Consider the following 27,497-nt stretch of genomic DNA (forward strand, 5'->3'; position numbering starts at 1 on the left):
GCATCTTTGAATGAGAACGTGCTTGCTTACAGCAACGTGCTATATGTTCTGAATGCCCGAATTGGGAATCTGTGTCAAAACTTTGTTAGGAATTATGTGATACTTACTAGCTGGAAGTAAGGGAGATGGGGCATGAAGTTATTTCTAGGAGTTGGAGACATACCAAGTTTAGCTCAGTTCTGGGCATCTTTGAAATACCTATACAAACTTGTTCCTACATAGTAACTTGCAACTTTGAATGAGAATGTGCTTGCTTACAGCAACGTGCTATATGTTCTGAATGCCCGAATTTGGAATCTGTGTCAAAATTTTGTTAGGAATTATGTGATACTTACTAGCTGGAAATAAGGGAGATGGGGCATGAAGTTATTTCTAGGAGTTGGAGATACAACCTTTAGCTCAGTTCTGGGCATCTTTGAAATACCTATACAAACTTGTTCCTACATAGTAACTTGCAACTTTGAATGAGAATGTGCTTAGTTACAGCAACGTGCTATATGTTCTGAATGCCCGAATTGGGAATCTGTGTCAAAACTTTGTTAGGAATTATGTAATCCTTACTAGCTGGAAGTAAGGGAGTTGGGGCATGAAGTTATTTCTAGGAGTTGGACACATACCAAGTTTAGCACAGTTCTGGGCATCTTTGAAATACCTATACAAACTTGTTCCTTCATAGTAACTTGCAACTTTGAGTGAGAATGTGCTTGCTTACAGCAACGTACTATATGTTCTGAATGCCCGAATTGGGAATCTGTGTCAAAACTTTGTTAGGAATTATGTGATCCTTACTAGCTGGAAGTAAGGGAGATGGGGCATGAAGTTATTTCTAGGAGTTGGAGACATACCCACTTTAGCTCAGTTCTGGGCATCTTTGAAATACCTAGACAAACTTGTTCCCACATAGTAACTTGCAACTTTGAGTGAGAATGTGCTTGCTTACAGCAACGTGCTATATGTTCTGAATGCCCGAGTTGGGAATCTGTGTCAAAACTTTGTTAGGAATTATGTGATACTTACTAGATGGAAGTAAGGGAGATGGGGCATGAAGTTATTTCTAGGAGTTGGACACATACCAAGTTTAGCTCAGTTCTGGGCATCTTTGAAATACCTATACAAACTTGTTCCTACATAGTAACTTGCAACTTTGAATGAGAATGTGCTTGCTTACAGCAACGTGCTATATGTTCTGAATGCCCGAATTGGGAATCTGTGTCAAAACTTTGTTAGAAATTATGTGATCATTACTAGCTGGAAGTAAGGGAGATGAGGCATGAAGTTATTTCTAGGAGTTGGACACATACCAAGTTTAGCTCAGTTCTGGGCATCTTTGAAACACCTATACAAACTTGTTCCCACATAGTAACTTGCAACTTTGAATGAGAATGTGCTTGCTTACAGCAACGTGCTATATGTTCTGAATGCCCGAATTGGGAATCTGTGTCAAAAACTTGTTCGGAATTATGTGATCCTTACTAGCTGGAAGTAAGGGAGATGGGGCATGAAGTTATTTCTAGGAGTTGGACACATACCAAGTTTAGCTCAGTTCTGGGCATCTTTGAAATACCTATACAAACTTGTTCCTACATAGTAACTTGCCACTTTGAATGAGAATGTGCTTGCTTACTGCAACGTGCTACATGTTCTGAATGTCCGAATTGGGAATCTGTGTCAAAACTTTGTTAGGAATTATGTGATCCTTACTAGCTGGAAGTAAGGGAGATGGGGCATGAAGTTATTTCTAGGAGTTGGAGACATACAACGTTAAGCTCAGTTCTGGGCATCTTTGAAATACCTATACAAACTTGTTCCTAGATAGTAACTTGCCACTTTGAATGAGAATGTGCTTGCTTACAGCAACGTGCTATATGTTCTGAATGCCCGAATTGGGATTCTGTGTCAAAACTTTGTTAGGAATTATGTGATCCTTACTAGCTGGAAGTAAGTGAGATGGGGCATGAAGTTATTTCTAGGAGTTGGACACATACCAAGTTTACCTCAGTTCTGGGCATCTTTGAAATACCTATACAAACTTGTTCCTACATAGTAACTTGCCACTTTGAATGAGAATGTGCTTGCTTACAGCAACGTGCTATATGTTCTGAATGCCCGAATTGGGAATCTGTGTCAAAACTTTGTTAGAAATTATGTGATCCTTACTAGCTGGAAGTAAGGGAGATGGGGCATGAAGTTATTTCTAGGAGTTGGAGACATACCCACTTTAGCTCAGTCCTGGGCATCTTTGAAATACCTATACAAACTTGTTCCTACATAGTAACTTGCAACTTTGAATGAGAATGTGCTTGCTTACAGCAACGTGCTATATGTTCTGAATGCCCGAATTGGGATTCTGTGTCAAAACTTTGTTAGGAATTATGTGATCCTTACTAGCTGGAAGTAAGGGAGATGGGGCATGAAGTTATTTCTAGGAGTTGGAGACATACCAAGTTTAGCTCAGTTCTGGGCATCTTTGAAACACCTATACAAACTTGTTCCTACATAGTAACTTGCAACTTTGAATGAGAATGTGCTTGCTTACAGCAACGTGCTATATGTTCTGAATGCCCGAATTGGGAATCTGTGTCAAAACTTTGTTAGAAATTATGTGATCCTTACTAGATGGAAGTAAGGGAGATGGGGCATGAAGTTGTTTCTAGGAGTTGGAGACATACAAGGTTTAGCTCATTTCTGGGCATCTTTGAAATACCTATACAAACTTGTTCCTACATGGTAACTTGCCAATTTGAATGAGAATGTGCTTGCTTACAGCAAGGTGGTATATGTTTTGAATGCCCGAATTGGGAATCTGTGTCAAAATTTTGTTAGAAATTATGTGATCCTTACTAGCTGGAAGTAAGGGAGATGGGTCATGAAGTTATTTCTAGGAGTTGGAGACATACAACGTTTAGCTCAGTTCTGGGCATCTTTGAAATACCTATACAAACTTGTTCCTACATAGCAACTTGCAACTTTGAATGAGAATGTGCTTGCTTACAGCAACGTGCTATATGTTCTGAATGCCCGAATTGGGAATCTGTGTCAAATCTTTGTTAGGAATTATGTGATCCTTACTAGCTGGAAGTAAGGGAGATGGGGCATCAAGTTATATCTAGGAGTTGGACACATACCAAGTTTAGCTCAGTTCTGGGCATCTTTGAAATACCTATACAAACTTGTTCCTACATAGTAACTTGCAACTTTGAATGAGAATGTGCTTGCTTACAGCAACGTGCTATATGTTCTGAATGCCCGAATGGGGAATCTGTGTCAGAACTTTGTTAGGAATTATGTGATCCTTACTAGCTGGAAGTAAGGGAGATGGGGCATGAAGTTATTTCTAGGAATTGGAGACATACAACGTTTAGCTCAGTCCGGGCATCTTTGAAATACCTATACAAACTTGTTCCTACATAGTAACTTGCAACTTTGAATGAGAATGTGCTTGTTTACAGCAAAGTGCTATATGTTCTGAATGCCCGAATTGGGAATCTGTGTCAAAACTTTGTTAGGAATTATGTGATCCTTACTAGCTGGAAGTAAGGGAGATAGGGCATGAAGTTATTTCAAGGAGTTGGAGACATGCCCACTTTAGCTCATTTCTGGGCATCTTTGAAATACCTATACAAACTTGTTCCTACATAGTAACTTGCCACTTTGAATGAGAATGTGCTTGCTTACAGCAACGTGCTACATGTTCTGAATGCCCGAATTGGGAATCTGTGCGAAAACTTTGTTAGGAATTATGTGATCCTTACTAGCTGGAAGTAAGGGAGATGGGGCATGGAGTTATTTCTAGGAGTTGGACCCATACCAAGTTTAGCTCAGTTCTGGGCATCTTTGAAATACCTATACAAACTTGTTCCTACATAGTAACTTGCAACTTTGAATGAGAATGTGCTTGCTTACAACAACGTGTTATATGTTCTGAATGCCCGAATTGGATTTCTGTGTCAAAACTTTGTTAGAATTTATGTGATCCTTACTAGATGGAAGTAAGGGAGATGGGGCATGAAGTTATATCTAGGAGTTGGAGACATACCCACTTTAGCTCAGTTCTGGGCATCTTTGAAATACCTATACAAACTTGTTCCTACATAGTAACTTGCCACTTTGAATGAGAATGTGCTTGCTTACAGCAACGTGCTATATGTTCTGAATGCCCGAATTGGGAATCTGTGTCAAAACTTTGTTAGGAATTATGTGATCCTTACTAGATGGAAGTAAGGGAGATGGGGCATAAAGTTATTTCTAGGAGTTGGAGACAAACCAAGTTTAGCTCAGTTCTGGGCATCTTTGAAATACCTATACAAACTTGTTCCTGCATAGTAACTTGCAACTTTGAATGAGAATGTGCTTGCTTACAGCAACGTGCTACATGTTCTGAATGCCCGAATTGGGAATCTGTGCGAAAACTTTGTTAGGAATTATGTGATCCTTACTAGCTGGAAGTAAGGGAGATGGGGCATGGAGTTATTTCTAGGAGTTGGACCCATACCAAGTTTAGCTCAGTTCTGGGCATCTTTGAAATACCTATACAAACTTGTTCCTACATAGTAACTTGCCACTTTGAATGAGAATGTGCTTGCTTACAACAACGTGTTATATGTTCTGAATGCCCGAATTGGGAATCTGTGTCAAAACTTTGTTAGAATTTATGTGATCCTTACTAGATGGAAGTAAGGGAGATGGGGCATGAAGTTATTTCTAGGAGTTGGAGACATACACACTTTAGCTCAGTTCTGGGCATCTTTGAAATACCTATACAAACTTGTTCCTACAGAGTAACTTGCAACTTTGAATGAGAATGTGCTTGCTTACAACAACGTGTTACATGTTCTGAATGCCCGAATTGGGAATCTGTGTCAAAACTTTGTTAGAATTTATGTGATCCTTACTAGATGGAAGTAAGGGAGATGGAGCATGAAGTTATTTCTAGGAGTTGGAGACATACCCACTTTAGCTCAGTTCTGGGCATCTTTGAAATACCTATACAAACTTGTTCCTACATAGTAACTTGCAACTTTGAATGAGAATGTGCTTGCTTACAACAACGTGTTATATGTTCTGAATGCCCGAATTGGGAATCTGTGTCAAAACTTTGTTAGAATTTATGAGATCCTTACTAGATGGAAGTAAGGGAGATGGGGCATGAAGTTATTTCTAGGAGTTGGAGACATACCCACTTTAGCTCAGTTCTGGGCATCTTTGAAATACCTATACAAACTTGTTCCTACATAGTAACTTGCAACTTTGAATGGGAATGTGCTTGCTTACAACAACGTGTTATATGTTCTGAATGCCCGAATTGGGAATCTGTGTCAAAACTTTGTTAGAATTTATGTGATCCTTACTAGATGGAAGTAAGGGAGATGGGGCATGAAGTTATTTCTAGGAGTTGGAGACATACCCACTTTAGCTCAGTTCTGGGCATCTTTGAAATACCTATACAAACTTGTTCCTACATAGTAACTTGCCACTTTGAATGAGAATGTGCTTGCTTACAGCAACGTGCTATATGTTCTGAATGCCCGAATTGGGAATCTGTGTCAAACCTTTGTTAGGAATTATGTGATCCTTACTAGCTGGAAGTAAGGGAGATGGGGCATGAAGTTATTTCTAGGAGTTGGAGACAAACCAAGTTTAGCTCAGTTCTGGGCATCTTTGAAATACCTATACAAACTTGTTCCTGCATAGTAACTTGCAACTTTGAATGAGAATGTGCTTGCTTACAGCAACGTGCTATATGTTCTGAATGCCCGAATTGGGAATCTGTGTCAAAACTTTGTTAGAAATTATGTGATCCTTAACAGATGGAAGTAAGGGACATGGGGCATGAAGTTATTTCTAGTAGTTGGAGACATACCCACTTTAGCTCAGTTCTGGGCATCTTTGAAATACCTATACAAACTTGTTCCTACATAGTAACTTGCAACTTTGAATGAGAATGTGCTTGCTTACAGCAACGTGCTATATGTTCTGAATGCCCGAATGGGGAATCTGTGTCAAAACTTTGTTAGGAATTATGTGATCCTTACTAGCTGGAAGGAAGGGAGATGGGGCATGAAGTTATTTCTAGGAATTGGAGACATACAACGTTTAGCTCAGTCCGGGCATCTTTGAAATACCTATACAAACTTGTTCCTACATAGTAACTTGCCACTTTGAATGAGAATGTGCTTGCTTAGAGCAACGTGCCATATGTTCTGAATGCCCGAATTGGGAATCTGTGTCAAATCTTTGTTAGGAATTATGTGATCCTTACTAGCTGGAAGTAAGGGAGATGGGGCATGAATTATTTCTAGGAATTGGAGACATACAACGTTTAGCTGAGTTCTGGGCATCTTTGAAATACCTATACAAACATGTTGCTACATCGTAACTTGCAACTTTGAATGAGAATGTGCTTGCTTACAGCAACGTACTATATGTTTTGAATGCCCGAATTGGGAATCTGTGTCAAAACTTTGTTAGGAATTATGTGATCTTTACTAGATGGAAGTAAGGGAGATGGGGCATCAAGTTATTTCTAGGAGTTGGACACATACCAAGTTAAGCTCAGTTCTGGGCATCTTTGAAATACCTATACAAACTTATTCCTACATAGTAACTTGTAACTTTGAATGAGAATGTGCTTCCTTACAGTAACATGCTATATGTTCTGAATGCCCGAATTGGGAATCTGTTTCAAAAATTTGTTAGAACTTATGTGATCCTTACTAGCTGGAAGTAAGGGAGATGGGGCATGAAGTTATTTCTAGGAGTTGGAGACATAGAACGTTGAGCTCAGTTCTGGGCATCTTTGAAATACCTATACAAACTTGTTCCTACATAGTAACTTGCAACTTTGAATGAGAATGTGCTTGTTTACAGCAAAGTGCTATATGTTCTGAATGCCCGAATTGGGAATCTGTGTCAAAACTTTGTTAGGAATTATGTGATCCTTACTAGCTGGAAGTAAGGGAGATAGGGCATGAAATTATTTCTAGGAGTTGGAGACATACCCACTTTAGCTCAGTTCTGGGCATCTTTGAAATACCTATACAAACTTGTTCCTACATAGTAACTTGCCACTTTGAATGAGAATGTGCTTGCTTACAGCAACGTGCTATATGTTCTGAATGCCCGAATTGGGAATCTGTGTCAAAACTTCTTAGAAATTATGTGATCCTTACTAGATGGAAGTAAGGGAGATGGGGCATGAAGTTATTTCTAGGAGTTGGAGACATACCAAGCTTAGCTCAGTTCTGGGCATCTTTGAAATACCTATACAAACTTGTTCCTACATAGTAACTTGCAACTTTGAATGAGAATGTGCTTGCTTACAGCAACGTGCTTTATGTTCTGAATGCCCGAATTGGGAATCTGTGTCAAAAATTTGTTAGAACTTATGTGATCCTTACTAGATGGAAGTAAGGGAGATGGGGCATGAAGTTATTTCTAGGAGTTGGAGACATACAACGTTTAGCTCAGTTCTGGGCATCTTTGAAATACCTATACAAACATGTTCCTACATAGTAACTTGCAGCTTTGAATGAGAATGTGCTTGCTTACAGCAACGTGCTATATGTTCTGAATGCCCGAATTGGGAATCTGTGTCAAAACTTTGTTAGGAATTATGTGATCCTTACTAGCTGGAAGTAAGGGAGATGGGGCATGAAGTTATTTCTAGGATTTGGAGACATACCAAGATTAGCTCAGTTCTGGGCATCTTTGAAATACCTATACAAACTTGTTCCTACATCGTAACTTGCAACTTTGAATGAGAATGTGCTTGCTTACAGCAACGTGCTATATGTTCTGAATGACCGAATTGGGAATCTGTGTCAAAACTTTGCTAGAAATTATGTGATCCTTAGCAGCTGGAAGTAAGGGAGATGGGGCATGAACTTATTTCTATGAGTTGGAGACATACCAAGTTTAGCTCAGTTCTGGGCATCTTTGAAATACCTATACAAACTTGTTCCTACATTGTAACTTGCAACTTTGAATGAGAATGTGCTTGCTTACAGCAACGTGCTATATGTTCTGAATGCCCGAATTGGGAATCTGTGTCAAAACTTTGTTAGAAATTAGGTGATCCTTACTAGATGGAAGTAAGGGAGATGGGGCATGAATTTATTTCTAGCAGTTGGAGACATACCCACTTTAGCTCAGTTCTGGGCATCTTTGAAATACCTATACAAACTTGTTCCTACATAGTAACTTGCAACTTTGAATGAGAATGTGCTTGCTTACAGTAACGTGCTATATGTTCTGAATGCCCGAATTGGGAATCTGTGTCAAAACTTTGTTAGAACTTATGTGATCCTTACTAGCTGGAAGTAAGGGAGATGGGGCATGAAGTTATTTCTAGGAGTTGGAGACATACAACGTTTAGCTCAGTTCTGGGCATCTTTGAAATACCTATACAAACTTGTTCCTACATAGTAACTTGCAACTTTGAATGAGAATGTGCTTGTTTACAGCAAAGTGCTATATGTTCTGAATGCCCGAATTGGGAATCTGTGTCAAAACTTTGTTAGGAATTATGTGATCCTTACTAGCTGGAAGTAAGGGAGATAGGGCATGAAGTTATTTCTAGGAGTTGGACACATACCAAGTTTAGCTCAGTTCTGGGCATCTTTGAAATACCTATACAAACTTGTTCCTACATAGTAACTTGCAACTTTGAATGAGAATGTGCTTGCTTACAGCAACGTGCTATATGTTCTGAATGCCTGAATTGGGAATCTGTGTCAAAACATTGTTAGAAATTATGTGATCCTTACTAGCTGGAAGTAAGGGAGATGGGGCATGAAGTTATTTCTAGGAGTTGGAGACATGCCCACTTTAGCTCAGTTCTGGGCATCATTGAAATACCTATACAAACTTGTTCCTACATAGTAACTTGCCACTTTGAATGAGAATGTGCTTGCTTACAGCAACGTGCTACATGTTCTGAATGCCCGAATTGGGAATCTGTGCGAAAACTTTGTTAGGAATTATGTGATCCTTACTAGCTGGAAGTAAGGGTGTTGGGGCATGAAGTGATTTCTAGGAGTTGGAGACTTGCAACGTTTAACTCAGTTCTGGGTATCTTTGAAATACCTATACAAACTTGTTCCTACATAGTAACTTGCCACTTTGAATGAGAATGTGCTTGCTTACAGCAACGTGCTATATCTTCTGAATGCCCGAATTGGGAATCTGTGTCTAAACTTTGTTAGAACTTATGTGATCCTTAGTAGATGGAAGTAAGGGAGATGGGGCATGAAGTTATTTCTAGGAATTGGAGACATACCCACTTTAGCTCAGTTCTCTGCATCTTTGAAATACCTATACAAACTTGTTCCTACATAGTAACTTGCAACTTTGAATGAGAATGTGCTTTCTTACAGCAATGTGCTATATGTTCTGAATGCCCGAATTGGGAATCTGTCTTAAAAATTTGTTAGGAATTACGTGATCCTTACTAGCTGGAAGTAAGGGAGTTGGGGCATGAAGTTATTTCTAAGAGTTGGAGCCATGCAACGTTTAACTCAGTTCTGGGCATCTTTGAAATACCTATACAAACTTGTTCCTACATAGTAACTTGCAACTTTGAATGAGAATGTGCTTGCTTACAGCAACGTGCTATATGTTCTGAATGCCTGAATTGGGAATCTGTGTCAAAACATTGTTAGAAATTATGTGATCCTTACTAGCTGGAAGTAAGGGAGATGGGGCATGAAGTTATTTCTAGGAGTTGGAGACATGCCCACTTTAGCTCAGTTCTGGGCATCATTGAAATACCTATACAAACTTGTTCCTACATAGTATCTTGCCACTTTGAATGAGAATGTGCTTGCTTACAGCAACGTGCTATATGTTCTGAATGCCCGAATTGGGAATCTGTGTCAAAACTTTGTTAGAAATTATGTGATCCTTACTAGCTGGAAGTAAGGGAGATGGGGCATGAAGTTATTTCTAGGAGTTGGAGACATACAACGTTTAGCTCAGTTCTGGGCATCTTTGCAATACCTATACAAACTTGTTCCTACATAGTAACTTGCAACTTTGAATGAGAATGTGCTTGCTTACAGCAACGTGCTATATGCTCTGAATGCCCGTATTGGGAATCTGTGTCAAAACTTTGTTAGGAATTATGTGATCCTTACTAGCTGGAAGTAAGGGAGATGGGGCATGAAGTTATTTCTAGGAGTTGGACACATACCAAGTTTAGCTCAGTGCTGGGTATCTTCGAAATACCTATACAAACTTGTTCCCACATAGTAACTTGCAACTTTGAATGAGAATGTGCTTGCTTACAGCAACGTGCTATATGTTCTGATTTCCCGAATTGGGAATCTGTGTCAAAACTTTGTTAGAATTTATGTGATCCTTACTAGATGATAGTAAGGGAGATGGGGCATGAAGTTATTTCTAGGAGTTGGAGACGTACCCACTTTAGCTCAGTTCTGGGCATCTTTGAAATACCTATACAAACTTGTTCCTACATAGTAACTTGCCACTTTGAATGAAAATGTGCTTGCTTACAGCAACGTGCTATATGTTCTGAATGCCCGAATTGGGAATCTGAGTCAAAACTTCTTAGAAATTATGTGATCCTTACTAGCTGGAAGTAAGGGAGATGGGGCATGAATTATTTCTAGGAGTTGGAGACATACAAAGTTGAGCTCAGTTCTGGGCATCTTTGAAATACCTATACAATCTTGTTCCGACATCGTAACTTGCAACTTTGAATGCGAATGTGCTTGCTTACACCAACGTGCTATATGTTCTGAATGCCCGAATTGGGAATCTGTTTCAAAACTTTGTTAGGAATTATGTGATCTTTACTAGCTGGAAGTAAGGCAGATGGGGCATGAAGTTATTTCTAGGAGTTGGAGACATACAACGTTTAGCTCAGTTCTGGGCATCTTTGAAATACCTATACAAACTTGTTCCTACATAGTAACTTGCAACTTTGAATGAGAATGTGCTTGCTTACAGTAACGTGCTATATGTTCTGAATTCCCGAATTGGGAATCTGTGTCAAAACTTTGTTAGAACTTATGTGATCCTTAGTAGATGGAAGTAAGGGAGATGGGGCATGAAGTTATTTCTAGGAATTGGAGACATACCCACTTTAGCTCAGTTCTCTGCATCTTTGAAATACCTATACAAACTTGTTCCTACATAGTAACTTGAAACTTTGAATGAGAATGTGCTTTCTTACAGCAATGTGCTATATGTTCTGAATGCCCGAATTGGGAATCTGTCTTAAAAATTTGTTAGGAATTACGTGATCCTTACTAGCTGGAAGTAAGGGAGTTGGGGCATGAAGTTATTTCTAAGAGTTGGAGCCATGCAACGTTTAACTCAGTTCTGGGCATCTTTGAAATACCTATACAAACTTGTTCCTACATAGTAACTTGCAACTTTGAATGAGATTGTGCTTGCTTACAGTAACGTGCTATATGTTCTGAATGCCCGAATTGGGAATCTGTGTCAAAACATTGTTAGAACTTATGTGATCCTTACTAGATGGAAGTAAGGGAGATGGGGCATGAAGTTATTTCTAGGAGTTGGAGACATACAACGTTTAGCTCAGTTCTGGGCATCTTTGAAATACCTATACAAACTTGTTCCTACATAGTAACTTGCCACTTTGAATGAGAATGTGCTTGCTTACAGCAACGTGCTATATGTTCTGAATGCCCGAATTGGGAATCTGTGTCAAACTTTGTTAGGAATTATGTGATCCTTACTAGCTGGAAGTAAGGGAGATGGGGCATGAAGTTATTTCTAGGAGTTGGAGACATGTAACGATTAGCTCAGTTCCGGGCATCTTTGAAATACCTATACAAACTTGTTCCTACATAGTAACTTGCAACTTTGAATGAGAATGTGCTTGCTTAGAGCAACGTGCTATATGTTCTGAATGCCCGAATGGGGAATCTGTGTCAAAACTTTGTTAGAAATTATGTGATCCTTACTAGCTGGAAGTAAGGGAGATGGGGAATGAATTATTTCTAGGAGTTGAAGACATACAACGTTTAGCTCAGTTCCGGGCATCTTTGAAATACCTATACAAACTTGTTCCTACATAGTAACTTGCAACTTTGAATGAGAATGTGCTTGCTTAGAGCAACGTGCTATATGTTCTGAATGCCCGAGGGGGAATCTGTGTCAAAACTTTGTCAGGAATTATGTGATTCTTAGTAGCTGGAAGTAAGGGAGATGGGGCATGAAGTTATTTCTAGAAGTTGGAGACATACAACGTTTAGCTCAGTTCTGGGCATCTTTGAAATACCTATACAAACTTGTTCCTACATAGTAACTTGCCACTTTGAATGAGAATGTGCTTGCTTACAGCAACGTGCTATATGTTCTGAATGCCCGAATTGGGAATCTGTGTCAAAACTTTGTTAGGAATTATGTGATCCTTACTAGCTGGAAGTAAGGGAGATGGGGCATGAATTATTTCTAGGAGTTGGAGACATACAACGTTTAGCTCAGTTCTAGGCATCTTTGAAATACCTATACAAACTTGTTCCTACATAGTAACTTGCAACTTTGAATGAGAATGTGCTTGCTTACAGCAACGTGCTATATGTTCTGAATGCCCGAATTGGGAATCTGTGTCAAAACTTTGTTAGGAATTATGTGATCCTTACTAGCTGGAAGTAAGTGAGATGGGGCATGAAGTTATTTCTAGGAGTTGGAGACATACCAAGTTTAGCACAGTTCGGAGCATCTTTGAAATACCTATACAAACTTGTTCCTACATAGTAGCTTGCAGCTTTGAATGAGAATGCGCTTGCTTACAGCAACGTGCTATATGTTCTGAATGCCCGAATTGGGAATCTGTGTCAAAACTTTGTTAGAACTTATGTGATCCTTACTAGATGGAAGTAAGGGAGATGGGGCATGAAGTTATTTCTAGGAGTTGGAGACATACAACGTTTAGCTCAGTTCTGGGCATCTTTGAAATACCTATACAAACTTGTTCCTACATAGTAACTTGCAACTTTGAATGCGAATATGCTTGCTTACAGCAACGTGCTATATGTTCTGAATGCCCGAATTGGGAATCTGTGTCAAAACTTTGTTAGGAATTATGTGATCCTTACTAGCTGGAAGTAAGGGAGATGGGGCATGAAGTTATTTCTAGGAGTTGGAGACATACAACTTTTAGCTCAGTTCTGGGCATCTTTGAAATACCTATACAAACTTGTTCCGACATAGTAACTTGCAACTTTGAATGAGAATGTGCTTGCTTACTGCAAAGTGCTATATGTTCTGAATGCCCGAATTGGGAATCTGTGTCAAAACTTTGTTAGGAATTATGTGATCCTTACTAGCTGGAAGTAAGGGACTTGGGACATGAAGTTATTTCTAAGAGTTGGAGCCATACAACGATTAACTCAGTTCTGGGCATCTTTGAAATACCTATACAAACTTGTTCCTATATAGTAACTTGCAACTTTGAATGAGAATGTGCTTGCTTACAGTAACGTGCTATATGTTCTGAATGCCCGAATTGGGAATCTGTGTCAAAACTTTGTTAGAACTTATGTGATCCTTACCAGATGGAAGTAAGGGAGATGGGGCATGAAGTTATTTCTAGGAGTTGGAGACATACAACGTTTAGCTCAGTTCTGGGCATCTTTGAAATACCTATACAAACTTGTTCCTACATAGTAACTTGCAACTTTGAATGAGAATGTGCGTGCTTACAGCAACGTGCTATATGTTCTGAATGCTCGAATTGGGAATCTGTGTCAAAACTTTGTTAGGAATTATGTGATCCTTACTAACTGGAAGTAAGGGAGATGGGGTATGAAGTTATTTCTAGGAGTTGGAGACATACAACGTTTAGCTCAGTTCTGGGCATCTTTGAAATACCTATACAAACTTGTTCCTACATAGTAACTTGCAACTTTGAATGAGAATGTGCTTCCTTACAGCAACGTGCTATATGTTCTGAATGCCCGAATTGGGAATCTGTGCCAAAACTTTGTTAGAAATTATGTGATCCTTACTAGCTGGAAGTAAGGGAGATGGTGCATGAAGTTATTTCTAGGAGTTGGAGACATACAACGTTTAGCTCAGTTCTGGGCATCTTTGAAATACCTATACAAACTTGTTCCTACATAGTAACTTGCAACTTTGAATGAGAATGTTCTTGCTTACAGCAACGTGCTATATGTTCTGAATGCCCGAATTGGGAATCTGTGTCAAAAGTTTGTTAGAAATTATGTGATCCTTACTAGATGGAAGTAAGGGAGATGGGGCATGAAGTTATTTGTAGGAGTTGGAGACATACCCACTTTAGCTCAGTTCTGGGCATCTTTGAAATACCTATACAAACTTGTTCCTACATAGTAACTTGCAACTTTGAATGAGAATGTGCTTGCTTACAGCAATGTGCTATAGGTTCTGAATGCCCGAATTGGGAATCTGTGTCAAAACTTTGTTAGAAATTATGTGATCCTTGCTAGCTGGAAGTAAGGGAGTTGAGGCATGAAGTTATTTCTAAGAGTTGACACATACCCACTTTAGCTCAGTTCTGGGCATCTTTGAAATACCTATACAAACTTGTTCCTACATAGTAACTTGCAACTTTGAATGAGAATGTGCTTGCTTAGAGCAACGTGCTATGTGGTCTGAATGCCCGAATTGGCAATCTGTGTCAAAACTTTGTTAGGAATTATATGATCCTTACTAGCTGGAAGTAAGGGAGTTGGGGCATGAAGTTATTTCTAGGAGTTGACACATACCCAATTTAGCTCAGTTCTAGGCATCTTTGAAATACCTATACAAACTTGTTCCTACATAGTAACTTGCAACTTTGAATGAGAATGTGCTTGCTTACAGCAACGTGCTATATGTTCTGAATGACCGAATTGGGAATCTGTGTCAAAACTTTGTTAGGAATTATGTGATCCTTACTAGCTGGAAGTAAGGGAGATGGGGCATGAAGTTATTTCTAGGAGTTGGAGACATACAACGTTTAGCTCAGTTCTGGGCATCTTTGAAATACCTATACAAACTTGTTCCTACATTGTAACTTGCAACTTTGAATGAGAATGTGCTTGCTTACAGCAACGTGCTACATGTTCTGAATGCCCGAATTGGGAATCTGTGTCAAAACTTTGTTAGGAATTATGTGATCCTTACTAGCTGGAAGTAAGGGAGATGGGGCATGAAGTTATTTCTAGGAGTTGGAGACATACAACGTTTAGCTCAGTTCTGGGCATCTTTGAAATACCTATACAGACTTGTTCCTACATAGTAACTTGCATATAGGAATGAGAATGTGCTTGCTTACAGCAACGTGCTATATGTTCTCAACTCCCGAATTGGGAATCTGTGTCAAAACATTGTTAGGAATTATATGATCTTTACTAGCTGAAAGTAAGGGAGTTGGGGCATGAAGTAATTTCTAGGAGTTGACACATACCCACTTTAGCTCAGTTCTGGGCATCTTTGAAATACCTATACAAACTTGTTCCTACATAGTAACTTGCTACTTGGAATGAGAATGTGCTTGCTTACAGCAACGTGCTATATGTTCTGAATGCCCGAATTGGGAATCTGTGTCAAAACTTTGTTAGGAATTATGTGATCCTTACTAGCTGGAAGTAAGGGAGATGGGGCATGAAGTTATTTCTAGGAGTTGGAGACATACCAAGTTTAGCTCAGTTCTGGGCATCTTTGAAAGTCCTATACAAACTTGTTCCTACATAGTAACTTGCATCTTTGAATGAGAATGTGCTTGCTTACAGCAACGTGCTATATGTTCTGAATGCCCGAATTGGGAATCTGTGTCAATACTTTGTTAGGATTTATGTGATCCTTACTAGCTGGAAGTAAGGGAGATGGGGCATGAAGTTATTTCTAGGAGTTGGAGACATACCAAGTTTAGCTCAGTTCTGGGCATCTTTGAAAGTCCTAGACAAACTTGTTCCTACATAGTAACTTGCATCTTTGAATGAGAATGTGCTTGCTTAGAGCAACGTGCTATATGTTCTGAATGCCCGAATGGGGAATCTGTGTCAAAACTTTGTTAGAAATTATGTGATCCTTACTAGCTGGAAGTAAGGGAGATGGGGCATGAATTATTTCTAGGAGTTGGAGACATACAACGTTTAGCTCAGTTCCGGGCATCTTTGAAATACCTATACAAACTTGTTCCTACATAGTAACTTGCAACTTTGAATGAGAATGTGCTTGCTTAGAGCAACGTGCTATATGTTCTGAATGCCCGAATTGGGAATCTGTGTCAAAACTTTGTTAGAAATTATGTGATCCTTACTAGATGGAAGTAAGGAAGATGGGGCATGAAGTTATTTCTAGGAGTTGGAGACATACAACGTTTAGCTCAGTTCTGGGCATCTTTGAAATACCTATACAAACTTGTTCCTACATAGTAACTTGCAACTTTGAATGAGAATGTGCTTGCTTAGAGCAACGTGCTATATGTTCTGAAAGCCCGAGGGGGAATCTCTGTCAAAACTTTGTCAGGAATTATGTGATTCTTAGTAGCTGGAAGTAAGGGAGATGGGGCATGAAGTTATTTCTAGAAGTTGGAGACATACAACGTGTAGCTCAGTTCTGGGCATCTTTGAAATACCTATACAAACTTGTTCCTACATAGTAACTTGCCACTTTGAATGAGAATGTGCTTGCTTACAGCAACGTGCTATGTGTTCTGAATGCCCGAATTGGGAATCTGTGTCAAATCTTTGTTAGGAATTATGTGATCCTTACTAGCTAGAAGTAAGGGAGATGGGGCATGAAGTTATTTCCAGGAGTTGGACACATACCCACTTTAGCTCAGTTCTGGGCATCTTTGAAATACCTATACAAACTTGTTCCTACATAGTAACTTGCATATAGGAATGAGAATGTGCTTGCTTCCAGCAACGTGCTATATGTTCTTAATGCCCGAATTGGGAATCTGTCTCAAAACTTTGTTAGGAATTTTGTGATCCTTACTAGCTGGAAGTAAGGGAGATGGGGCATGAAGTTATTTCTAGTAGTTGGAGACATATCAAGTTTAGGTCAGTTCTGGGCATCTTTGAAAGTCCTATACAAACTTGTTCCTACATAGTAACTTGCATCTTTGAATGAGAATGTGCTTACTTACAGCAACGTGCTATATGTTCTGAAGGCCCGAATTGGGAATCTGTGTCAAAACTTTGTTAGGAATTATGTGATCCTTACTAGCTGGAAGTAAGGGAGATGGGGTACGAAGTTATTTTTGGGAGTTGGAGACATACCAAGTTTAGCACCGTTCGGGGCATCTTTGAAATACCTATACAAACTTGTTCCTACATCGTAACTTGCAACTTTGAATGAGAATGTGCTTGCTTACAGCAACGTGCTACATGTTCTGAATGCCCGAATTGGGAATCTGTGTCAAAACTTTGTTAGGAATTATGTGATCCTTACTAGCTGGAAGTAAGGGAGTTGGGGCATGAAGTTATTTCTAGGAGTTGGACACATACCAAGTTTAGCACAGTTCTGGTCATCTTTCAAATACCTATACAAACTTGTTCCTTCATAGTAACTTGCAACTTTCAATGAGAATGTGCTTGCTTACAGCAAGGTGCTATATGTTCTGAATGCCCGAATTGGGAATCTGTGTCAAAACTTTGTTAGGAATTATGTGATCCTACCTAGCTGGATGTAAGGGAGATGGGACATGAAGTTATTTCTAGGAGTTGGAGACATACAACGTTTAGCTCAGTTCCGGGCATTATTGAAATACCTATACAAACTTGTTCCTACATAGTAACTTGCCACTTTGAATGAGAATGTGCTTGCTTACAGCAACGTGCTATATGTTCTGAATGCCCGAATTGGGAATCTGTGTCAAAACTTTGTTAGGAATTACGTGATCCTTACTAGCTGGAAGTAAGGGAGATGGGGCATGAAGTTATTTCTAGGAGTTGGACACATACAACCTTTAGCTCAGTTCTGGGCATCTTTGAAATACCTATACAAACTTGTTCCTACATAGTAACTTGCCACTTTGAATGAGAATGTGCTTGCTATCAGCAACGTGCTATATGTTCTGAATGACCGAATTGGGAATCTGTGTCAAAACTTTGTTAGGAAATATGTGATCCTACCTAGCTGGATGTAAGGGAGATGGGACATGAAGTTATTTCTAGGAGTTGGAGACATACAACGTTTAGCTCAGTTCAGGGCATCTTTGAAATACCTATACAAACTTGTTCCTACATAGTAACTTGACACTTTGAATGAGAATGTGCTTGCTATCAGCAACGTGCTATATGTTCTGAATGCCCGAATTGGGAATCTGTGTCAAAACTTTGTTAGGAAGTATGTGATCCTACCTAGCTGGATGTAAGGGAGATGGGACATGAAGTTATTTCTAGGAGTTGGAGACATACAACGTTTAGCTCAGTTCTGGGCATCTTTGAAATACCTATACAAACTTGTTCCTACACAGTAACTTGCAACTTTGAATGAGAATGTGCTTGCTTACAGCAACGTGCTATATGTTCTGATTGCCCGAATTGGGAATCTGTGTCAAAACTTTGTTAGGAATTATGTGATCCTTACTAGCTGGAAGTAAGGGAGATGGGGCATGATGTTATTTGTAGGAGTTGGAGACATACCCACTTTAGCTCAGTTCTGGGCATCTTTGAAATACCTATACAAACTTGTTCCTACATAGTAACTTGCTACTTGGAATGACAAAGTGCTGGCTTAAAACAACGTGCTACATGTTCTGAATGCCCGAATTGGGAATCTGTGTCAAAACTTTGTTAGGAATTATGTGATCCTTACTAGCTGGAAGTAAGGGAGATGGGGCATGAAGTTATTTCTAGGAATTGGAGACATACAACGTTTACCTCAGTTCTGGGCATCTTTGAAATACCTATACAAACTTGTTCCTACATAGTAACTTACAACTTTGAATGAGAATGTGCTTGCTTACAGCAACGTGCTACATGTTCTGAATGCCCGAATTGGGAATCTGTGTCAAAACTTTGTTAGGAATTATGTGATACTTACTAGCTGGAAGTAAGGGAGATGGGGCATGATGTTATTTCTAGGAGTTGGACACATACCCACTTTAGCTCAGTTCTGGGCATCTTTGAAATACCTATACAAACTTGTTCCTACATAGTAACTTGCATCTTTGAATGAGAAGGTGCTTGCTTACAGCAACGTGCTATATGTTCTGAATGCCCGAATTGGGAATATGTGTCAAATCTTTGTTAGGAATTATGTGATCCTTACCAGCTGGAAGTAAGGGAGATGAGGCATGAAGTTATTTCTAGGAGTTGAAGACATACCAAGTTTAGCTCAGTTCTGGGCATCTTTGAAATTCCTATACAAACTTGTTCCTACATAGTAACTTGCATCTTTGAATGAGAATGTGCTTGCTTACAGCAACGTACTAAATGTTCTGAATGCCCGAATTGGGAATCTGTGTCAAAACTTTGTTAGGAATTATGTGATCCTTACTAGCTGGAAGTAAGGGAGATGGGGCATGAAGTTATTTCTAGGAGTTGGAGACATACCAAGTTTAGCTCAGTTCTGGGCATCTTTGAAATACCTATACAAACTTGTTCCTACATAGTAACTTGCCACTTTGAATGAGAATGTGCTTGCTTACAGCAACGTGCTATGTGTTCTGAATGCCCGAATTGGGAATCTGTGTCAAATCTTTGTTAGGAATTATGTGATCCTTACTAGCTGGAAGTAAGGGAGATGGGGCATGAAGTTATTTCTAGGAGTTGGAGACATACAACGTTTAGCTCAGTTCTGGGCATCTTTGAAATACCTATACAAACTTGTTCCTACATAGTAACTTGCAACTTTGAATGAGAATGTGCTTGCTTACAGCAACGTGCTACATGTTCTGAATGCCCGAATTGGGAATCTGTGTCAAAACTTTGTTAGGAATTATGTGATCCATACTAGCTGGAAGTAAGGGAGATGGGGCATGAAGTTATTTCTAGGAGTTCGAGACATACAACGTTTAGCTCAGTTCTGGGCATCTTTGAAATACCTATACAAACTTGTTCCTACATAGTAACTTGCAACTTTGAATGAGAATGTGCTTGCTTACAGCAACGTGCTACATGTACTGAATGCCCGAATTGGGAATCTGTGTCAAAACTTTGTTAGGAATTATGTGATCCTTACTAGCTAGAAGTAAGGGAGATGGGGCATGAAGTTATTTCCAGGAGTTGGACACATACCCACTTTAGCTCAGTTCTGGGCATCTTTGAAATACCTATACAAACTTGTTCCTACATAGTAACTTGCATATAGGAATGAGAATGTGCTTGCTTCCAGCAACGTGCTATATGTTCTTAATGCCCGAATTGGGAATCTGTCTCAAAACTTTGTTAGGAATTTTGTGATCCTTACTAGCTGGAAGTAAGGGAGATGGGGCATGAAGTTATTTCTAGTAGTTGGAGACATATCAAGTTTAGGTCAGTTCTGGGCATCTTTGAAAGTCCTATACAAACTTGTTCCTACATAGTAACTTGCATCTTTGAATGAGAATGTGCTTACTTACAGCAACGTGCTATATGTTCTGAAGGCCCGAATTGGGAATCTGTGTCAAAACTTTGTTAGGAATTATGTGATCCTTACTAGCTGGAAGTAAGGGAGATGGGGTACGAAGTTATTTTTGGGAGTTGGAGACATACCAAGTTTAGCACCGTTCGGGGCATCTTTGAAATACCTATACAAACTTGTTCCTACATCGTAACTTGCAACTTTGAATGAGAATGTGCTTGCTTACAGCAACGTGCTACATGTTCTGAATGCCCGAATTGGGAATCTGTGTCAAAACTTTGTTAGGAATTATGTGATCCTTACTAGCTGGAAGTAAGGGAGTTGGGGCATGAAGTTATTTCTAGGAGTTGGACACATACCAAGTTTAGCACAGTTCTGGTCATCTTTCAAATACCTATACAAACTTGTTCCTTCATAGTAACTTGCAACTTTGAATGAGAATGTGCTTGCTTACAGCAAGGTGCTATATGTTCTGAATGCCCGAATTGGGAATCTGTGTCAAAACTTTGTTAGGAATTATGTGATCCTACCTAGCTGGATGTAAGGGAGATGGGACATGAAGTTATTTCTAGGAGTTGGAGACATACAACGTTTAGCTCAGTTCCGGGCATTATTGAAATACCTATACAAACTTGTTCCTACATAGTAACTTGCCACTTTGAATGAGAATGTGCTTGCTTACAGCAAGGTGCTATATGTTCTGAATGCCCGAATTGGGAATCTGTGTCAAAACTTTGTTAGGAATTACGTGATCCTTACTAGCTGGAAGTAAGGGAGATGGGGCATGAAGTTATTTCTAGGAGTTGGACACATACAACCTTTAGCTCAGTTCTGGGCATCTTTGAAATACCTATACAAACTTGTTCCTACATAGTAACTTGCAACTTTGAATGAGAATGTGCTTGCTTACAGCAACGTGCTATATGTTCTGAATGCCCGAATTGGGAATCTGTGTCAAAACTTTGTTAGGAATTATGTGATCCTTACTAGCTGGAAGTAAGGGAGATGGGGCATGAAGTTATTTCTAGAAGGTGGAGACATACCCACTTTAGTTCAGTTCTGGGCATCTTTGAAATACCTATACAAACTTGTTCCTACATAGTAACTTGCTACTTGGAATGAGAAAGTGCTGGCTTAAAGCAACGTGCTACATGTTCTGAATGCCCTAATTGGGAATCTGTGTCAAAACTTTGTTAGGAATTATGTGATCCTTACTAGCTGAAAGTAAGGGAGATGGGGCATGAAGTTATTTCTAGGAGTTGGAGACATACCAAGTTTAGCTCAGTTCTGGGCATCTTTGAAATACCTATACAAACTTGTTCCTACATAGTAACTTGCAACTTTGAATGAGAATGTGCTTGCTTACAGCAACGTGCTATATGTTCTGAATGCCCGAATTGGGAATCTGTGTCAAAACTTTGTTAGGAATTATATGATCCTTACTAGCTGGAAGTAAGGGAGTTGGGGCATGAAGTAATTTCTAGGAGTTGACACATACCCACTTTAGCTCAGTTCTGGGCATCTTTGAAATACCTATACAAACTTGTTCCTACATAGTAACTTGCTACTTGGACTGAGAATGTGCTTGCTTACAGCAACGTGCTATATATTCTGAATGCCCGAATTGGGAATCTGTGTCAAAACTTTGTTAGGAATTATGTGATACTTACTAGCTGGAAGTAAGGGAGATGGGGCACGAAGTTATTTCTAGGAGTTGGACACATACCCACTTTAGCTCAGTTCTGGGCATCTTTGAAATACCTATACAAACTTGTTCCTACATAGTAACTTGCATCTTTGAATGAGAATGTGCTTGCTTACAGCAACGTGCTATATGTTCTGAATGCCCGAATTGGGAATCTGTGTCAAAACTTTGTTAGGAATTATGTGATCCTTACTAGCTGGAAGTAAGGGAGATGGGGCATGAAGTTATTTCTAGGAGTTGAAGACATACCAAGTTTACCTCAGTTCTGGGCATCTTTGAAATACCTATACAAACTTGTTCCTACATAGTAACTTGCATCTTTGAATGAGAATGTGCTTGCTTACAGCAACGTGCTATATGTTCTGAATGCCCGAATTGGGAATCTGTGTCAAAACTTTGTTAGGAATTATGTGATCCTTACTAGCTGGAAGTAAGGGAGATGGGACATGAAGTTATTTCTAGGAGTTGGAGACATACCAAGTTTAGCTCAGTTCTGGGCATCTTTAAAGTCCTAGACAAACTTGTTCCTACATAGTAACTTGCAACTTTGAATGAGAATGTGCTTTCTTACAGCAACGTGCTATATGTTCTGAATGCCCGAATTGGGAATCTGTGTCAAAACTTTTATTAGGAATTATGTGATCCTTACTAGCTGGAAGTAAGGGAGTTGGGGCATGAAGTTATTTCTAGGAGTTGGACACATACAACGTTTAGCTCAGTTCTGGGCATCTTTGAAATACCTATACAAACTTGTTCCTACATAGTAACTTGCCACTTTGAATGAGAATGTGCTTGCTATCAGCAACGTGCTATATGTTCTGAATGACCGAATTGGGAATCTGTGTCAAAACTTTGTTAGGAAGTATGTGATCCTACCTAGCTGGATGTAAGGGAGATGGGACATGAAGTTATTTCTAGGAGTTGGAGACATACAACGTTTAACTCAGTTCTGGGCATCTTTGAAATACCTATACAAACTTGTTCCTACATAGTAACTTGCAACTTTGAATGAGAATGTGCTTGCTTACAGCAACGTGCTATATGTTCTGAATGCCCGAATTGGGAATCTGTGTCAAAACTTTGTTAGGAATTATGTGATCCTTACTAGCTGGAAGTAAGGGAGATGGGGCATGAAGTTATTTCTAGGAGTTGGAGACATACCCACTTTAGCTCAGTTCTGGGCATCTTTGAAATACCTATACAAACTTGTTCCTACATAGTAACTTGCTACTTGGAATGAGAAAGTGCTGGCTTAAAACAACGTGCTACATGTTCTTAATGCCCGAATTGGGAATCTGTGTCAAAACTTTGTTAGGAATTATGTGATCCTTACTAGCTGGAAGTAAGGGAGATTGGGCATGAAGTTATTTCTAGGAGTTGGAGACATACAACTTTTAGCTCAGTTCTGGGCATCTTTGAAATACCTATACAAACTTGTTCCTACATAGTAACTTACAACTTTGAATGAGAATGTGCTTGCTTACAGCAACGTGCTACATGTTCTGAATGCCCGAATTGGGAATTTGTGTCAAAACTTTGTTAGGAATTATGTGATACTTACTAGCGGGAAGTAAGGTAGATGGGGCATGAAGTTATTTCTAGGAGTTGGACACATACAACGTTTAGCTCAGTTCTGGGCATCTTTGAAATACCTATACAAACTTGTTCCTACATAGTAACTTGCAACTTTGAATGAGAATGTGCTTGCTTACAGCAACGTGCTATATGTTCTGAATGCCCGAATTGGGAATCTGTGTCAAAACTTTGTTAGGAATTATGTGATCCTTACTTGCTGGAAGTAAGGGAGATGGGGCATGAAGTTATTTCTAGAAGTTGGAGACATACCCACTTTAGTTCAGTTCTGGGCATCTTTGAAATACCTATACAAACTTGTTCCTACATAGTAACTTGCTACTTGGAATGAGAAAGTGCTGGCTTAAAGCAACGTGCTACATGTTCTGAATGCCCTAATTGGGAATCTGTGTCAAAACTTTGTTAGGAATTATGTGATCCTTACTAGCTGAAAGTAAGGGAGATGGGGCATGAAGTTATTTCTAGGAGTTGGAGACATACCAAGTTTAGCTCAGTTCTGGGCATCTTTGAAATACCTATACAAACTTGTTCCTACATAGTAACTTGCAACTTTGAATGAGAATGTGCTTGCTTACAGCAACGTGCTATATGTTCTGAATGCCCGAATTGGGAATCTGTGTCAAAACTTTGTTAGGAATTATATGATCCTTACTAGCTGGAAGTAAGGGAGTTGGGGCATGCAGTAATTTCTAGGAGTTGACACATACCCACTTTAGCTCAGTTCTGGGCATCTTTGAAATACCTATGCAAACTTGTTCCTACATAGTAACTTGCTACTTGGAATGAGAATGTGCTTGCTTACAGCAACGTGCTATATATTCTGAATGCCCGAATTGGGAATCTGTGTCAAAACTTTGTTAGGAATTATGTGATACTTACTAGCTGGAAGTAAGGGAGATGGGGCATGAAGTTATTTCTAGGAGTTGGACACATACCCACTTTAGCTCAGTTCTGGGCATCTTTGAAATACCTATACAAACTTGTTCCTACATAGTAACTTGCATCTTTGAATGAGAATGTGCTTGCTTACAGCAACGTGCTATATGTTCTGAATGCCCGAATTGGGAATATGTGTCAAAACTTTGTTAGGAATTATGTGATCCTTACTAGCTGGAAGTAAGGGAGATGGGGCATGAAGTTATTTCTAGGAGTTGGAGACATACCAAGTTTAGCTCAGTTCTGGGCATCTTTGAAATACCTATACAAACTTGTTCCTACATAGTAACTTGCATATAGGAATGAGAATGTGCTTGCTTACAGCAACGTGCTGCATGTTCTGAATGCCCGAATTGGGAATCTGTCTCAAAACTTTGTTAGGAATTTTGTGATCCTTACTAGCTGGAAGTAAGGGAGATGGGGCATGAAGTTTTTTCTAGGAGTTTGAGAGATGCCCACTTTAGCTCAGTTCTGGGCATCTTTGAAATTTCTATACAAACTTGTTCCTACATAGTAACTTGCATCTTTGATTGAGAATGTGCTTACTTACAGCAACGTGCTATATGTTCTGAATGCCCGAAATGGGAATCTGTGTCAAAACTTTGTTAGGAATTATGTGATCCTTACTAGCTGGAAGTAAGGGATATGGGGTACGAAGTTATTTTTGGGAGTTGGAGACATACCAAGTTTAGCACCGTTCGGGACATCTTTCAAATACCTATACAAACTTGTTCCTTCATAGTAACTTGCAACTTTGAATGAGAATGTGCTTGCTTACAGCAAGGTGCTATATGTTCTGAATGCCCGAATTGGGAATCTGTGTCAAAACTTTGTTAGGAATTATGTGATCCTACCTAGCTGGATGTAAGGGAGATGGGACATGAAGTTATTTCTAGGAGTTGGAGACATACAAAGTTTAGCTCAGTTCCGGGCATTATTGAAATACCTATACAAACTTGTTCCTACATAGTAACTTGCCACTTTGAATGAGAATGTGCTTGCTTACAGCAAGGTGCTATATGTTCTGAATGCCCGAATTGGGAATCTGTGTCAAAACTTTGTTAGGAATTACGTGATCCTTACTAGCTGGAAGTAAGGGAGATGGGGCATGAAGTTATTTCTAGGAGTTGGACACATACAACATTTAGCTCAGTTCTGGGCATCTTTGAAATACCTATACAAACTAGTTCCTACATAGTAACTTGCAACTTTGAATGAGAATGTGCTTGCTTACAGCAACGTGCTATATGTTCTGAATGCCCAATTGGGAATCTGTGTCAAAACTTTGTTAGGAATTATGTGATCCTTACTAGCTGAAAGTAAGGGAGATGGGGCATGAAGTTATTTCTAGAAGTTGGAGACATACCCACTTTAGCTCAGTTCTGGGCATCTTTGAAATACCTATACAAACTTGTTCCTACATAGTAACTTGCTACTTGGAATGAGAAAGTGCTGGCTTAAAGCAACGTGCTACAAGTTCTGAATGCCCTAATTGGGATTCTGTGTCAAAACTTTGTTAGGAATTATGTGATCCTTACTAGCTGAAAGTAAGGGAGATGGGGCATGAAGTTATTTCTAGGAGTTGGAGACATACAACGTTTAGCTCAGTTCTGAGCATCTTTGAAATACCTATACAAACTTGTTCCTACATAGTAACTTGCAACTTTGAATGAGAATGTGCTTGCTTACAGCAACGTGCTATATGTTCTGAATGCCCGAATTGGGAATCTGTGTCAAAACTTTGTTAGGAATTATATGATCCTTACTAGCTGGAAGTAAGGGAGTTGGGGCATGAAGTAATTTCTAGTAGTTGACACATACCCACTTTAGCTCAGTTCTGGGCATCTTTGAAATACCTATACAAACTTGTTCCTACATAGTAACTTGCTACTTGGAATGAGAATGTGCTTGCTTACAGCAACGTGCTATATGTTCTGAATGCCCGAATTGGGAATCTGTGTCAAAACTTTGTTAGGAATTATGTGATACTTACTAGCTGGAAGTAAGGGAGATGGGGCATGATGTTATTTCTAGGAGTTGGACACATACCCACTTTAGCTCAGTTCTGGGCATCTTTGAAATACCTATACAAACTTCTTCCTACATAGTAACTTGCATCTTTGAATGAGAATGTGCTTGCTTACAGCAACGTGCTATATGTTCTGAATGCCCGAATTGGGAATATGTGTCAAACTTTGTTAGGAATTATTTGATCCTTACTAGCTGGAAGTAAGGGAGATGGGGCATGAAGTTATTTCTAGGAGTTGGAGACATACAACGTTTAGCTCAGTTCTGGGCATCTTTGAAATACCTATACAAACTTGTTCCTACATAGTAACTTGCAACTTTGAATGAGAATGTGCTTGCTTACAGCAACGTGCTATATGTTCTCAATGCCCGAATTGGGAATCTGTGTCAAAACCTTGTTAGGAATTATATGATCCTTACTAGCTGAAAGTAAGGGAGTTGGGGCATGAAGTAATTTCTAGGAGTTGACACATACCCACTTTAGCTCAGTTCTGGGCATCTTTGAAATACCTATACAAACTTGTTCCTACATAGTAACTTGCTACTTGGAATGAGAATGTGCTTGCTTACAGCAACGTGCTATATGTTCTGAATGCCCGAATTGGGAATCTGTGTCAAAACTTTGTTAGGAATTATGTGATCCTTACTAGCTGGAAGTAAGGGAGATGGGGCATGAAGTTATTTCTAGGAGTTGGAGACA

This window comes from Diceros bicornis, chromosome 28 (assembly GCF_020826845.1).
Source record: "Diceros bicornis minor isolate mBicDic1 chromosome 28, mDicBic1.mat.cur, whole genome shotgun sequence".
Lineage (NCBI taxonomy): Eukaryota > Metazoa > Chordata > Mammalia > Perissodactyla > Rhinocerotidae > Diceros > Diceros bicornis.